The 15,973-nt window shown below is 49.9% G+C and overlaps 1 protein-coding gene across 1 annotated transcript in view; it reads left to right on the top strand.

Annotated features, from left to right (window-relative positions):
• Window positions 1-287: 287 nt before the first annotated feature.
• LOC142994858 (receptor-type tyrosine-protein phosphatase delta-like) overlaps window positions 288-15,973 on the top strand; it is a 50,907-nt gene continuing 35,221 nt past the window's right edge. Inside the window, exon 1 of the mRNA XM_076145733.1 lies at window positions 288-374. The gene's annotated coding sequence lies outside the window, so the exon portion shown is untranslated. The remainder of the gene's footprint in view (window positions 375-15,973) is intronic.

The following is a 15,973-nucleotide window of genomic DNA, read 5'->3' on the forward strand; positions in this document are numbered from 1 at the left end:
CCGCACGAGGGCTTGAGCCCGGCGTCTGCAGCTCCAAATCTCCCCTAAAACTTCACTCCAGCCAGCCGCCGCCGCCGCCGCCACACCGGGATTTAGCGGCTACCTTTAACGAGCCACACACAAATACACACACCCACCCACACACACACACACACTGGGAAATCATTGAAGCGAGCGAGAGAGAGAGAGGGAAAGAGAGAGAGCGAGGGAGGGAGGGAGGAGCGCTAAGCAGACGCGCGTTTGCTGGATTCTCCGGGCAGAGCGGCTGCAGCCACGGTGGATGTTACACGGGCAGACGCGACGCGGAGCTCCGGTCCGTTTGAAAACCGCAAGTTCTCCAGCGAAAAGGCGGCGGGCGGCCGGATGTTGACATGGTGAGCGACACTCCGACTGCGCTGCGTGTTTGTAGTGTTGCCGTGAGAGCGTTTAACTTCTTTCTCCCCCCCCCCCGGATCCCCGTGAAGAGCGCCCGTACGCGTCTCTGCCCGAGCCGAGGTGTGTGTCCCCCTGCGTGCGTGCGTGTGTGTGTGTGTCCAGGCTTGACACCTTTCTTTACCTTTGCGCACACAATATGACGAGCGATGTGGTGTGTTTGGAGTGTTTCAGGCGGTTGCTTCATTTTGTTTTGTTTTTAAATATTCTAATATATTCCTTGATTCTGGACTTCCGTGGTGTCTGCGGTTGCCAGCTGTGACTTATTGTAAGCTCATTCAGCTGTGATTCTAGATGATATTATTCCCTGTCAGTGGTTGATTACTTCACTGTAACCAGGTGGAAACAATTGAGATAACAGATCTCTCAGCAGGGGGGCGGATCTGTAGAATCTGCTTTTTCTAATGCTGGCGATGACGGATTAGGATGTGAACCTCTTGGTCTTCGAAGCTGCGATTTGATTTCTCAGCCCCTGAACACACACTCGGAGGTGTTTCCTCATGACTGATCCGTCCGGGCTGCACACTGGATGGTGCACAGGCACAAAGCAGCAGGGTTTCGCCTGTGCGGCTGGCGTGCACGCCTGCACTCCAGCACCAGAGGGGTGCATGGGATGGATTCCAGGGAAATCTCCCTTCTGTCTAACGGTGGATAGTTTGTGATATATGACATCAAATTAATTTCTATCCTGTCCGATCAACGTGATGTATCCTCACCTGTGAGGCGTAATGATTGCATGAGCCTCATCGTGACAGCTCTGCATGATGTAGGACATGTATGTTTCTCTTTACTGTACAGGCATAACTCATTGACTGTAATGTAATGATCTAATGGCTCTTTGTGTGTGTGTGTGTGTGTGTGTGTGTGTGTGTTTGGCACTAGTCAGCAGTCTTGCTCTAACACTGTCTATGGCAGCATTACAGACCTTAGTAGCTAACAAATCAATCATGTGATTTGAGAGAGAGAGACTTAGCGGGAGAGGGGGAGAGAGGAATGAGTGAGAGTGAGAGAGAGAGAGAGAGTTTGCTCGATGTTACACATTACATTTATCCTGGTTTTGCCATGAAAACTCTGCAGTTATAGAGTGTTTGTAATATTTAGCTCTGAGATGAAGCATCTATGTATTTCCTGTATATGAACTCTACTGATTCAATCTGATTGATGAATAATTCAATCTCTGACTTTCTTCTTGGGTAACATTCATGGAAATACGTTCTAAGTGCTAAATGTTAATGTATAAGACATGAGTGTTGGCTGGTTGGTGTCTTCCTGCACATTATCAGTGTGTTTGGCCTCATTAGGTATGGAAGTGAACTACAACCTGTTTGATAGTTGAAGTCTGCTACCAGCAGGTCGAAGGTGCCCTGTCACATGCCAGTCTGTGGTCGAACAAGTGTTTTACCCCAGCTGATCTACTGTGGTTTGGTGTGTGTGTGTGTGTGTGTGTGTACATGTGCAGCACTGCAGCTGTCCCTCCTCACAGAGGGAGATTAAGTTTCACAAGGTGTGATGGATGTCGGCGTGTGCCGAGTCAGTTGTGCGTATGCTTGTTTTGGGTACCACATGTTTTGTCAGCGCATTTCCTGCATACATATGTAAAGCAGTGTGTGTGTATTTGCGTACACATGCAGTGGTAGATGTCTGTGTCACTGCTTTGAGGGCAGGATCAGGTTAGGAGAGGTTCTCTTGAGGTCAGGGATGTTATGAGTTTGCTTGGTAATTATAGCGGCTGTGCCTTTGGTTCCCACAGTCCGGTCTCATGCCGGCTGAAAGCGAGTCAGTAGCAGCAGCAGCAGGGCCAGATCGCCTGCCTGGGTCAACATGTTCTGCAGATCAAGAATTTAACCCACGAGGAACAGGAGATTAGGCTAAAAAGAACTTTCCATAATTAGGGGCAAATTTTGTGAGGCAATGTCTGTGCTGTTTCAGGCACGGCCGGGGTTCTTCTGGAGGAAAGGAAGAGGCAGAAGTGTAGACGTAAAGGTCTGTTCAAAGAGGCTATTTTGAGCGTCAGCTTTGTGGCGAGCACAGGCTGTAACAGTCGGAGCGGAGCAGGCGGGAGGCTGCCTGCTCCAGCCGGCCAGAGTCCAGCTGTGCCGCCGCCTGCAGACTTGACGGGCTGCTGGAGCCCAGAGGAGCGGAGGAGGCACAGCGATGCTATTGATTAGCTCAGCAGCCAGCGGGGATGGCTTCCAAACTATCTCTGACTCCCTATCATCTGTCCGTCGCTTCTGCTGCGTCTCTGCCCTTCCTTCCTCTCTCTCTCTCTCTCTCTCTCTCTCTCTCTCTCTCTCTCTCTCTCTCTCTCTCTCTCTCTCTCTCTCTCTCTCTCTCTCTCTCTCTCTCTCTCTCTCTCTCTCTCTCTCTCTCTCTCTCTTCTCTCTCTCTCTCTCTCTCTCTCTCTCTCTCTCTCTCTCTCTCTCTCTCTCTCTCTCTCTCTCTCTCTCTCTCTCTCAAGTTCCCATCCTCTTCCCTCCTCCGCTCTGCCATCTCTCTGTCTGACTCGCCGTGTTTCTTCCCGTGTTAGGCCTCGCTGACCCTTTGTTCCCGTGTCGCTCGTCCCTCCCGCGTTTCCTTTCGCCTGTCCATCACGGCCGCGTTCAGATGTCTTCACCTGTGGAGAAGAATCTGAGCTATGTAGAATAAATAAGTTGAAGACCTCCTTTCCTTCATCCGTGTAGGTTTGTCTCTCTGTTCTCTCCCCCTCTCCCTCCTTGCCTCCCTCCCTCTTCTCCCTCCCTCCCGCGCTCACTCTCTCCTTTTCATCAAAGTGTTATAGCGGCGGTGCATATCAAGCAAACATTTCGCTTGTGGACATTTCTAGCTGTGTTCTGCTTACAATTCCACAACAGAGATGCACTGGCATCAGATTTCCATATTTATTACATGTGTGCCTAGTGTGTGTGTGTGTGTGTGTGTGTCTGTGTGTGTTTGTATAGCCTTTTTCAGCAGGGAGGCATAAGATGTGAGGTACGGTGTAATGAGGAACAGACAAACACGGAGCAATGAGAGATTTGGAGCAGATATGAGAGAGAGAGAGAGAGAGAGAGAAGGACAGAAGGAGAGAGAGAGAGAGTTAGTGGTGGGGCGATCCTCTTACAGCACAGCCCCTCATGTTCCAATCAGGAGGGAGACACTCTGAAGGAACCCAGCAGAACCACAACAATTCCATTTTCCACACACACACACACACACACACACACACACACACACACACACACACACACACACACACACACACTCGCTCAGTCTTAACCAAACTCCCTCCTCTCCTCCTCTCATCCTCGTCTACCGTTCTCTGCCGTCCCGCCCTCTCTCTCTCTCTCTCTCTCTCTCTCTGCCAGGCCGTCTCCCCCCCACGTTTATTATCTCTGTCTCCCTTTCCCACTTCTCTCCCTTGACTTATTATCTTTCCCGTGTCTTTCCCACTCGCTCTGTGCCTTTCCCTCCACTCTTCCATCCCCGTGGCACGCACCATGGTTTGACATAGCAAACTGCTGCCAGACCACAGAGCCTTATTTTCCCTCTGCAGCTCTCTTTCCCCCTCTCTCTCTCTCTCTCTCTCTCTCTCTCTCTCTCTTTCCCCCTCCATCTGCCCCCCCCTGGCCCCCCCTCCTCACTACTATGCAGTTTAATCTGCGGCGGGGGGGCTTAGCGTGGCACAGCTGCAGGACTTCCACATCACTTCTTCCCCCCGTTACCCGAGGATTTGCTGCTGTTTGCAGTCGCCCTCCTCTTCGTCCTCTCCATCCTCTGCCGCAGCACATTTTCATTTTACGTCTTCATTTCTTCTTCTTCTTCCTTACGTTTCTCTCTCTCATGTCGTCTTCCCCATACACAGTGGCGCCTGTTTCACATTTGTCTGCGTAGCGTCTTATTCTTCTCTCTTTAATCACCGCCGCGCTGACACAACCATAAAACTCCGCTCACTCTTCTCCAATTTATACAGAAACCGGTTATGAAGCCGTATTCGCAGTCCAAATCGTTTTTTCTTTTATCCCTTTTACTGTATTTTTTTGGGGGGGCCAATCTGGAGCTCACGTGTTTCTACTTCACCTTGAATTTTCCCATAGAAGCTCCAGTTTTTTGTCCTTTTTATTGGAGTTTGTGAGGTTTGGAGTTCCTGTCTGTCACTCCTGAGCGTTTGTTCGGGCGCCGTGTTATCTCTACCCTCTGTGTGAGTTGTCGCCTCTGCTCTCTCTGCCCACCACATCTCCGTTTACAAGCCGTGAGGCCGCACGGTAACCAGACGCCCGCAGTGGCCTTCACCAGCCATTCAACCACTGCTGGCTGCTTTTGCCGCCTGGTTCCTTTCCGACGCTCTCGCTCGTCTCAAGACTTTTTAATTAATGACACTGATTCTCTTTTTTTTGTTGTTTGTGTTCCTTTCTTTTTTCTGGTCTCCAAGATTTCTAATTAATGAGCGCGGTTCTCTTTGTGTTTGTTCTGTCTTAATTAAAGCGAGATAAGAGCGCTAAGCCCAGCTTTGCCTTCGTCTTCTCATTCATCCCTCATCCTTTTGTCGCTCGCTCTGCCGACTGGAAGTCGTTCACAAATCCCATTTCTTGTTGTTTGTGCTCAAGAATGGCTGCATGCTCTGCCTTCCCCATTTCTGCTCGACTCCCCCGGGGGCACCTGGGATTAAATGTGTGTGTGTGTGTGTGTGTATGTGTGGATGTGTGTGTGGGTGCGTGTGCTTCACTGTTATTTCTGATTGTGTTCTGGCTCACAGTGAGTAATGATTATACTGAGGGTTGACCTCCGATGAGAGGTAAGCACCGCTGTGCCGCTGTGCCTGCCTGTGTCCTGTGTGTGTGTGTGTGTGTGCGTGCGTGTGTGTGTGTGCGCGTGTATGAATAATCTCTTTACAAGTTGGAGGTTATTAGACGTGCTTGTCCTCAGATGACAGGATCCACAGGCCCGACGACAGATACCATGGAAGCAGTTGTGTGATGAATGAAGTCCGAGAGCACAGCAGAGACATTTAAGCCTTTCTGCTTCCACACACACACTTACTCTTCTACACAACCTCAACACACGTGGCCAACACACACATCACGCAACTAGCAGGACTGTTTAACTGTAAGAATAAGGATTTGAGATGCCATCAGACTGAATGCTTGTGGTCTGTGAAGAGAGAAGAAGAAGACAAGAAATCATGGGGAGGAGGTGAAGAGGAGGAGGGTGTAAGAGGAAGACTTGATGGAAGACGAGCAAGAGAGTATAAGATACTTCAGAAGACAAAAACGTAACACACACACACAATGTCAAACATTTGTTGGTAGTCGTTACGTGATGTCAGCGTGTTCCTCCTCCACCGTGTAAACATGCACTATGAAACCGCCACTCCTCTTCCTCCCTAATGTATCCCAAACCCCCGCACTCAGCAGTTCCCAACTACTCCGTCCCCGGGTCGGGCCCACAGACGCAGGAAGTGCCTTAGCAGGTCTTTTTTGCGTCTCCCTATTAAATTAGACCTGCCATTTAATACATCCCCGAGGCGGAGAGACGGGGAATCGTCTTTCCCCGCGCATCCTCTGAAACCCCCCGGCCCCGAAGCTAAGAGACACCTTACCAAACGCCGGCCTTTCCCCCCCCGCGCCGCCCACAAGAAGCTTCTGTAATAGCTTTATTGAGAATAACAAGGTTGTCTTCTCCAGTTACAGACGAGCCTCTGCTTCTGTCTCGGCGCGGATGTCAATAAGCCGTGGAAACGTTTCTCAGCGGTGCCGGTTTCTAACCCCGACGTCGGCGCACGTACGTCACGCGGCTTCAGGCCGAGGGCGGCGTCTGCGTAGCTTCCTCTTGTAAAACATTCAGTCAACGCTGTTTTTTTCGAATGTAGGATCAAAACAAATCCCTGGCTGTTAACGCCGGCTTTGTGTCGTTACACGCAAATTGATACACGGCATTAAACAGTTTGTTTCTTTTATTGCAGACATTTCAGCTCACACACAGTGAGTTATTAAGCGGCTTCTAGAAATCAAATAAATCAATTATACAGCTCTGATTGGCTCTCAGCTGTTTGGAGCGGTTGGAGTTGTTTTTTATCACCCGGTGGCGGCGTGGCACCACCGGGCAGCCGTGAGTGACAACGGATTCAGGTTGAGAGTTCAGCCAGGGCGCAGATTGATCCGGCTCCTTCTGCCACCTCGTCACCCCAAAGCTGTCTGCTCCCCACAGGGTGTGTGACACCAGTGTGTGTGTGTGTGTGTGTAGAGCAGACATAATAGGGTAGAGTTGAATATGACACACACATGCATGTACTGTACACAGAGTTAAAGGCACTAACATGCAGCGTTGTAACCTAATCTGACATTTCTTGGACGACACGATGATTCACTGATTAGAAACCAGCCGCCATGCCAGCAGCGTGTGTGTGTGTGTGTGTGTGTGTGTGTGTGTGTGTGTGTAAGTAAATGTGTGTGAGAGAAAGAGATTCGATGGGAGATTGTGTGTGTGTGTGTGTCTGGCCCATTTATTTGCAGGCGAGCGTTAGCGTATGCTGCCCGCGCCGGCACAACAACAAAAAAGAGAACAGTCATCAGAATGAAATGCCATGCTACATCTCTGATTGGAATGCGATTCAACCAATCGCCCCCTGCGCTGGCATCAACTCGCAAGGGCAACACATTCCTACACACACACACAGAAACACACACATATATACGCACACAAAGCCAGCAAACGATAAGCTTGCCCAACGCCGTGCACGGGCGCAGGAATACACACAACCCACACAGGCAGCATACATTAAGCTTGTTCAACAAATTGGCTGCCGAGGATACAGACACACGCACACGCACACACACACCTACAGCATCCCAGTGATGTATTTTTCCTCTCCCCCTGCTGTGGCGTGTGAGCAGCTTCTCCTCATGGACTATTTAGCTGCTTCTCTGCTGCGCTGGGTGGCAGCCAGTAAAATGGTGGCGCTCGTGGAAGGATGCTGGCTGCCATTGATTTAGCCCAGCAGGCCTCTGAGGATACACACGGTCGCCCTGCCAGCCAGGCCTGCGGAAAGGCCACTGTGGTGTGTTAGATGTGTGTGTGTGTGTGTGTGTGCCTGAGCTACAGAGACAGAATGGAGTGGAAAGTGCATTTATTGGAGTGTACAGTGGCGCAGCATTGAGGACATCTCCAGTCTCTCGTCTCTCGTCTCTCGTCTCTCGTCTCTCGTCTCTCGTCTCTCGCTTCTCGCTTCTCGCCTCTCGTCTATCTCCTTCCCGTCTGCTCCGACTATATGTTGCGTTCTGTTTAAAACCCTTTGGGAAATCTACAGGAAGGTCCAGAGCGATCAATTAGTCATAATGCTTTTGATGTGATTTGTTGTGTTTACCCAGAGAGAGAGAGAGAGAGAGAGAGAGAAGAACAGCCTGTTCAGAGACTTGCCGCTCTAGAACGTTCCTCCATATTTTCCCCTCGTCGCTCCTGCTTTTTGGTTTTGTTTTATGGCGTTTTAGTTTGGGGGTTGTTTTTTCAGACGAGGTTTGAAAAGCAAACAAAAGAGGGGGGAAGCTGGCGTCAGAATATAAATAATGCAGAGGCATAGATTGGGGTCAAATGCTTTGGATTCCACCACACATATGCCTGGATTGAGGCACACACACACACACACAACACACACACACACACACACACACACACACACACACCACACATTGTTATTGTTGTTTTGTCAATGGGCTGTATTCATTCTCTAGTGGCCAGTTAGTATGATAATTACTTGCACATGCATACACACTTATTAGATTTGCCGTCACAACACCTACACACACACACTCACACACACACACAGGTCTGTACTGTATGGTTTACTGCCGCGACGTCCGTCGTTGATGACAAACGACTTTATTCCGAACACATTTAGGTCTCGTCGCATCCTCTCCTTTCGTTGACACCCTCCCCAACGCGCGCACACACACACACACCGTCTCCTTTACAAAACTCCGACAAGGGCAGCCCGGCCATCCACTCCACCCGCAGCCTCTATCCATCAGCACAGTGCCATAACCTGCCGCTGCCGGCTGATAGATTGCTCCTCGCACGCTGACGGATCGTCCCATCCCGAGTTTGAGGATGTGACAAATTGCGTCATTATGTCTGTTTATGATGGCGCGGTCCTTGTTTTTAATATTAGTGTTTTTTCTTAATGCGGGTTTGTGTTGCGTGGATGCATTTTTCATGACGGCTCAGAACAGAGGAGAGGTAGAACAGAGGAGAGGTAGAAGTCTGCCCAGGCTGTGAACGCTCTGTTCTTTTCTCCTGCTGGTGTTTCATCAGTTGACTCCATATCCACTGTTTGCTCTCTCTCCCTCCAGATGCTCCGTCTTTGTGATCCTCTAAATTTTTCCGAAACGCTATGTGACAGCCCCCGGAGACTTTAATCCGCGTGGGTGGAGGAAACAACGGCAAGCAGGCAGATAGAGAAGCTTCTGGGGTTTTTTTTTTTTTTCAACACCCACTTGAGAGGAAGTGAGAGTCGTGCACCTTCATTCAGACGCCGGCGCTTCTAGCAGCGGGCGCGTTCTGCCGGCCGGTCTGCTGAGGCCGCTGTCAAGGGAGAAAATGAGATGTGACCTCATTTTTAGATCTGCTCCGTCCTCCCCCCCCCTGGTGTGTTGGGCGTCGGTACCAAAGGGCGAGTCGGGACAGAAGTCTCTCCTCAGCTCTGAGTCTAAAGGACCAACACAGAAACTGAAATCGTAAACAAACTGTTGCTTCTGATTGGTGGACTGCCTCGGCTTGGTCAACGCGTCGACCAAGTCGCCACCACGTCGTATTTACCAATCGGTAGTGCAGGGAACCAGGAGATGGCTTTGATGTACCTGCGGCGAGCGTGATGGCGCCTTGTGCTAATCCCACAAAGAGAGACTGATGTAATGGTTACGGCCGACTTGCACGCTTATCCCAAATCAGTCATTTATGTGATACGTCTGCTCGTCTTTGAAAGTCCACTAATCTTGTGCATGTGATAGATTATGTTGATATGATGACTGTGTACATTATGTTCATCTTACGTAAGAGGCTTTGTGCTGCACCCTGCTCAAGGCAATTCCAGCCTCTTAATTTGTATTACTGCCCCTACATAAACGTGTGTGTTTTCAATCAATATAACCATGACTGGCACATGAAGTAGTGGAGGAAATGCTAAAAACGCTGGACGGAGTTTTCTGTGTCGCCGTCCAGGAAAGCAAACAGGGCGGCCAGAGTGCTCCTCCTATCGTATTATTGCCTCAGATTCAGCAGTTTAACATTATCGGGACGTAACTTCAATACATAAGCTCTTTTCCTTAACCTCACGCTGAAATCAATGCCACAAGTGATGCAGGGAGCCGGTCAGAGTGCAGCCAGCGACGGAGCAGTCGGTTGACCTTCTGGGGAAACAATGTACAGTGGGCTGTATTTACAGCGCGAGCGCGGCGCTCTGCCGCAGGACTCATCCCCGGCTACAGGCTTGACCCCTGACTCTTAAATCTCCTCCAGTGCCACGTGCTGTGATTGATGGCATCATCAGGGACACTGGTGACGAGGCGGAGCGAGGACAGGCTGTGACGGACAGCAGCTCCTCCAAGTGCATTTCCTTCTGGTCTGCTGTGTTTGTGTCTGGAGTCTGACGCTGCGGGGAACCACAGCATGTCTGTGCCAGCCTTCATCATCACGGAAGGATGTGCACCATGGTGCTCACATATCCCTGTGGATGTGTGTGTGTGTGTGTGTGTGACAGAGGGACAGCTCCCTGTGGTACTGCCCTCCTCAGTATTCTCCTCATGGCCCCCAGTCACTTCTACTGTAAGAGAAGCTCTGCGTCGCTGTCACTAACCATTACAATGTATACAGGACTTTGCTCCTCTGAGGCCTTCAGATCAAACACACACACACCCGCACACACACTCATATGGCCCATGCAGTATGCATGGGTTCACACACATCATACACTATGCATGCTCCCTTCCTCTACCTTGACAAATCCTCTTTCCTCTATCTTGCAGTTCTCTCACTCAGAGTAAAAGTCTTTCTTCTTCTTCTACTTCTTTTGTTTTTATCTTGCCGTCTCATTTTTCCCATCATCTTTTATCGTCTTCTCTCCACTTTGCTGTCTCGGCTGCCATCCCTCCACCAATTTGCACGCGGCGCTGGGATTCATCATTGATGGATCTATGTAGGACACAAGTCACATTTCCACAGTCCTAAGGAGATCCTGATCCATTAGCAGCAGGCGCTGTACGGCTGGGAATCAAACAAGCGACTGTGCTGATAAATAAAATCCTGATGGATCCAGAGACACACAGCTGAAAGCCCAAGCAAGAACTTTGGGTTTTTGTCAAATAAATTCCCTTTTTTAAATTTACCCCAAAGTTCCACCTCTCTCTCTCTTTGTGACACTCACACACACACACACTCTTACACACGTCCTCATAAACCGCCAAACACCACCGGTCCAAACTTCCCTCCTCGGTGACATCACTGCGCCGCGGTGGCACAGGCACTCGGTTGTCTGATTTGATTCACCCTGACAACCCAGGACCGTTTGGGAGCCATGTAACCACGGCAACTCCCATCACAACACACTGGGTGGTTGGTCGTCACGGCCGGCTGGGGCCAGTGTTCCTTGCATCCATTTTTAATGGCCGGTGTACTTAGTTGCTCTTGCTCTGCCCCCGTCTCCCTGCAGTCTCATCTCCAAGAAGAAGAGGAAGAAGAAGAGGAAGAAGAAGAACTTGCTGCATTTGATGGAAAAAGCCCCCATTACATATTTATTGTCCCCAGTCTTAATTATTGAGCCAGACGGGGATGTGGGTTTTGCTTTCTCTGCGTCTTTTCTTTTCTTTCTCTCACTCCTCGTCTTATCCGTCGTCCCAGCTACCCAACATTGTATCCTTGTGAAGTAACCACACACACACACACACACACCAATGGAAAATATTAGTTTTCAGGCGAGCGTGTCCTGAATGTTTCCCCCGCAGCCGGAGGAATGTGCACGTGTGTTTACTCACTCACTTTACTTTACTTTACTTAAGCATTTTCATTTGAGGAAGCCCGGGCTAACTGCTCCCACTTAACCTCCCCGCCTCCATCTGCATACACACTGTAATGAAGCCCCGGCCGCATGTTGCTTTACTAACTATGTTTATGATCTGGCAATGATTTTAGTCGATGCGATAAACACGGCAGTTAGGAATCCATAAATGTTGGTCTTGGCATCTCTGCGTTTCCCTGCATGTTGTTTGGAGTCATGCTAATATACTACCACTGCCCCGCAGGCCAAAATCAATCTGCCTTTGTAACTCCATCCTTCTCTCTCAGCCTTTGTAACATGACATTGGAGAAGATTGATCAAGAAATGTATTTCTGGACTCAACTGTCCAACCGTCTCTCCCCTTTGACCTTCAGAGTGGTTATTATTATACCGCCTAGCTTACATGCTGCTCGTGCTTCATTGGAGTTGTTAGATAACGTTTGACGGAGCGTCGGGAACAAAAGAGGAGCAGAGACGAGACTCCGGTTTGACGGAGCGTCCGTGACGCTCTGGAGGAGGTCGGTTGTAGCTGCAGCGTGGGCTCGGAGCAGCGGCGACATCTTGCATTCAAACGGCTCTCTTCTTCATCCTGCATAAGTCAGCGGTCTCTGCGCTGTGCACTGGAGAGGAAAGAATGCCTCTCTCACAATAGGAAGGCCATCTCCTGACTTGTGGTGCACCGTGGTATTCAGCGAATTGACTAAGAGGGGTTCATGAACTGTTGCATGCTTCTTCTGACTCCTTCCTCCCCTCCTCCTCCTCCTCCTAACTCTTTCCTCTCCTGTGGCTCTCTGTGAAAGGTTGTTTTACCCGCTTACAACCGTGGGTAAAAGGCAATCAATACGAGACGGTTATTCTTAACAGTGCAACGGACAGAAAAATGGAAGAACTGCACCGGAGAGTCCAATAGCAGGAGCCGTTCACTGAATGCACAGCTTATATGCTACATTATGGAGGAGGAAGGGGAAGATGGGTTAGAATTGGGGCATTGTGTGGGTAAAAGGCGACGTTATTGAAGGGTTAGCCCGCTCCTGGGCAGGAGGAAATCCATATTTTATTTGACGTGAGAGCCGCTCAAGGCCGTTAAATTATTACTGCTGTATTCCACCTGCTTGTGGAGGTCACCCAGGCAGCAAGATCACTATCTTTGTGTGTGTGTGTGTGTGTGTGTGTGTGTGTCCGTACATATACACACACACACACACGCTTCATGATGTGTGTCCAGGCCCTGTAGCCCTCAGTAATATTTGTAGTGTGTCACAGGGCTGCAGCACTCCCACTGTAAGCATACTGCAGGCTCATCCATCCATAGATCCTTCCCTCCCTCTCTCCCTCTCTCCCTCCCCTCCCTCCCTCCCTCCATCCCTCCATCCATCCATGTACTAAAACACATTACAGAGATGACTGCCTCCGATGTGCCACTTTCCCCCCGCAGCACTAAAGGCTCTATGCTGTGTACTGCTGGAGGCGGGGCCTATCGCAGCTGTAAGTACCGGAGTACTCTTAGGTATTGCGCCGTCTTACCTAAGATGTCCATTCACCGGCTGCAAAGGTTTGAGAGGAGAATGGCAGAACAGGGTGATTGCTGCCGGCACACAGCCCAACGCTACATTCCTGCTTAAAGCTTAATAATTCAAACTCTCCGAAGGTCGTTGAATATTGTCCGCCGTTGCTTTTGATCCTTCCGTACGTTTCACTGCCCGCTCGTGAAAGAAAGGCTCCTTTGGTCTCAGATGCACCGAAATGACTTCTTTACTCACAGAGGAGCGTGCCTGTGCTACCTGGAGCGTCTCACCTGGACGTCTCCCTGGTGTCCCTGGTGTTTGGGCGTCTCTCTGTGGGGGGTGGGGAGGCGCTGATATTTGGTCTGGAGCTGGACTTTCTGTTTTCTCCTTCTCTTTCTGTTGAAGTGTTCTAAGTGAAGCACGTTTTCTACCAGTGGTGAATCGGCGCCTCGTTTGAATCCTGACAGACGACCGCACCCTTGACTTTACTTAACTGTCCGGTTCTTTCCTTCCTCTCACTCATTCACTCTCTCTCTCTCTCTCTCTCTCTCTCTCTCTCTCTCTCTCTCTCTCTCTCTCTCTCTCTCTCTCTCTCTCTCTCTCTCTCTCTCTCTCTCTCTCTCGGCCTTTTGCCTCTCTCTCTCGGCCTTTTGCCTCTCTCTCTCGGCCTTTTGCCTCTCCCTCCCCCCTCGTACTCGTCTCTCATCTCTCTCTCTCTCCCCTCTCTCTCTCTCCCACTCACTTCCTCCCTCTGCAGTCCTGCTGCTATCTTTACGACCCTCTCACTAATGCACCGCTCAATTAGCCTTCAATGAGGTTTCCACTAAAGGCTGGGTAAATAGGTAATTACATGTTGTCATCCCCCACCTCTTGCTAATCCACTCAGCTTCACTCCACTCCTTTATATCTACCTCTCTCTCTCCCTTCCTCTCCCTTCCTCTTGCTCTCTCAATATCATGGACGGCTGCCAGAGATGGTCCAATAAGGGCCCAGCGTGGGCCTGTTAGTCACAGCTGGCTTAACCCTTCGATTTGCCGCGTTCAGCCCTCTGCTTACGGCGCCGCTTTCACCAGTTTTCCATGCTGCTTCCCAGCTCTTTTTTGGGGGGGGGGCTCTTTATCATCAGAATGGGGAAAATTGGAACCACTCACCGGCTAAATGCGGTTAAAAATCCCCCCCCGCTCTCTTATAGAGACATCAAACATGTGTGAGGTTCATGTTGTGAAAGCTTCCGCTGCATTTGCTCATCAGAGATGTCAAACAGAGAGGCGGAATAAATGTTGACAGGTGTAAAGTAGTAGCGGGAGGGATTTGTATGTTTGTGTGACTGACAGTCAGAGAGCACGGACAGCATGCGTCTGCACTCTGACAGCTATCGACGCCATCAAAGCGCTTGAGCGGCGCATCAAGGAAACCGTCTAGAGGCCGCTTGTGCAGACGTTGGGACGCATCATCATATTTGTGTCTGAAAAAAGGCCGGAGAAAGGAAAAAAAGGGCTATGTATCAACTTTTATTGCCGTCCGAGTAAATTGATGCAAACACGTCGTCTTTTTGGTCGTCCTCGGCTGTTACACCAAAAATAACAATGTTTATAAATGTCCGTCCATCCAGGTAATACTCTGCCGTCGTCAAGGTCTGCCCATTATTCAACGCTGCCATAACAAGGTGGATTTCCATCTTTCATGTGCAAGGCCTAGGCCGGAGGAACGCGAGGAGGAGGAGGAGGAGGAGGAGGGCCGGGTCGGAAGGCGTTTTTTTGGCAGCACCGACTGGAAGCCTCTCTCGTACATCACAGGCGATACACTGACTTTATTAGATACACACTCTGTATCTGGTAGTGTTGCTCTCTTTCAGCGGCCCCGGCACTGCATGGATTTGTCGGGGCATTGATTAAACACCATGCAGGATGTGCAGAAATGATTACATTATTCAGTTGTTGAATATTGCACGGTTGCCTCGTCACGCTGTTCGCTACGGAAGAGGACTGACATCCTGTATTAATAATAATAACAACGCGTGTCCACGGCTCATAATCAGCCCCTCCAGCTTTCCCCCCCCCCCACAATCACAGGGTTTCATGCAAATCCAACAAAATGTCGCAATCTGCATCATTTCCCCAGTTTACCGCATATTTTCCACATAATTTGCAAAGACTGTTGAAATTGTGGGCGAGGAAGCAGAGGAAGCAGATTCACTTACAAACTGCCCGTGTGTTCAATTCTAAGTAACATGGAAGTGTTGATGTGCGACAAAAGTGAAGAAATGATGTGGTTTAGTTCTCGATCGGGTCGATTTGATCCATGTGGAGACCGTGCGGGCCGCCGATCCCCTGAGAGCGCCCTCTCCTCTTGATGACATGCCTTGTGACATGGTCCATCTGGAGGTGTCCATCTAAGCGTGGATAAAGTGTTGCCTTGAAGGGATAACCGTGGTCGGCAGTGATCCTGATACGCTCCGCCATTCAGCCGAGCATCGCGGAGCAACAGCGGCCGCAAAGAGCATAAACGGATTAATAACAAAGGCCGCCGGATTCCTTCCACGTCTGCGTCTGGAACGACGCGAGGCGGAGACGTACTTCATGAACTGGCATCTCTTTGAAAGCTGAGAGAGCGATCGGAAATTTAAAAAAAAACAACGGTTATCTTCTGCAAACTGGATTCAATTTTCTAAAATGGCCAGACTTTGGCTCGTGTACCAAACTCGTGGAATTTCTAATTTTGATAGAAAAGGAAATGCAATAACCTTAAAAAATAGGATACTTTGAATGACATTCCACTGGCCTGTTTTTTAGAGGGGAGGCCAACGCGGGCCAGGATTCAGCTTGTCTGGGCCTTTGCAGATAGGAAGAGAGAGCCAGACGAAGTGCAGGGCAAAGAGGCTCCAAGACCAAGTCAGAGACAGAAGATGGGAGTGAGAAGAAGAGAGAGAGAGAGAGAGGCAGAAAGGGAAGGAAGGGAGGTGGGAAGGAGGGAGCGGGTGTGGAAGTGATGACTTGAGAACACAGACTAAATCCTC

The sequence above is a fragment of the Genypterus blacodes genome, unplaced genomic scaffold (genome assembly GCF_046128005.1).
Source record: "Genypterus blacodes isolate CSIRO-AG114 ecotype Tasmania unplaced genomic scaffold, CSIRO-AGI_Gbla_v1 ptg000030l_1, whole genome shotgun sequence".
NCBI classification, from domain to species: domain Eukaryota; kingdom Metazoa; phylum Chordata; class Actinopteri; order Ophidiiformes; family Ophidiidae; genus Genypterus; species Genypterus blacodes.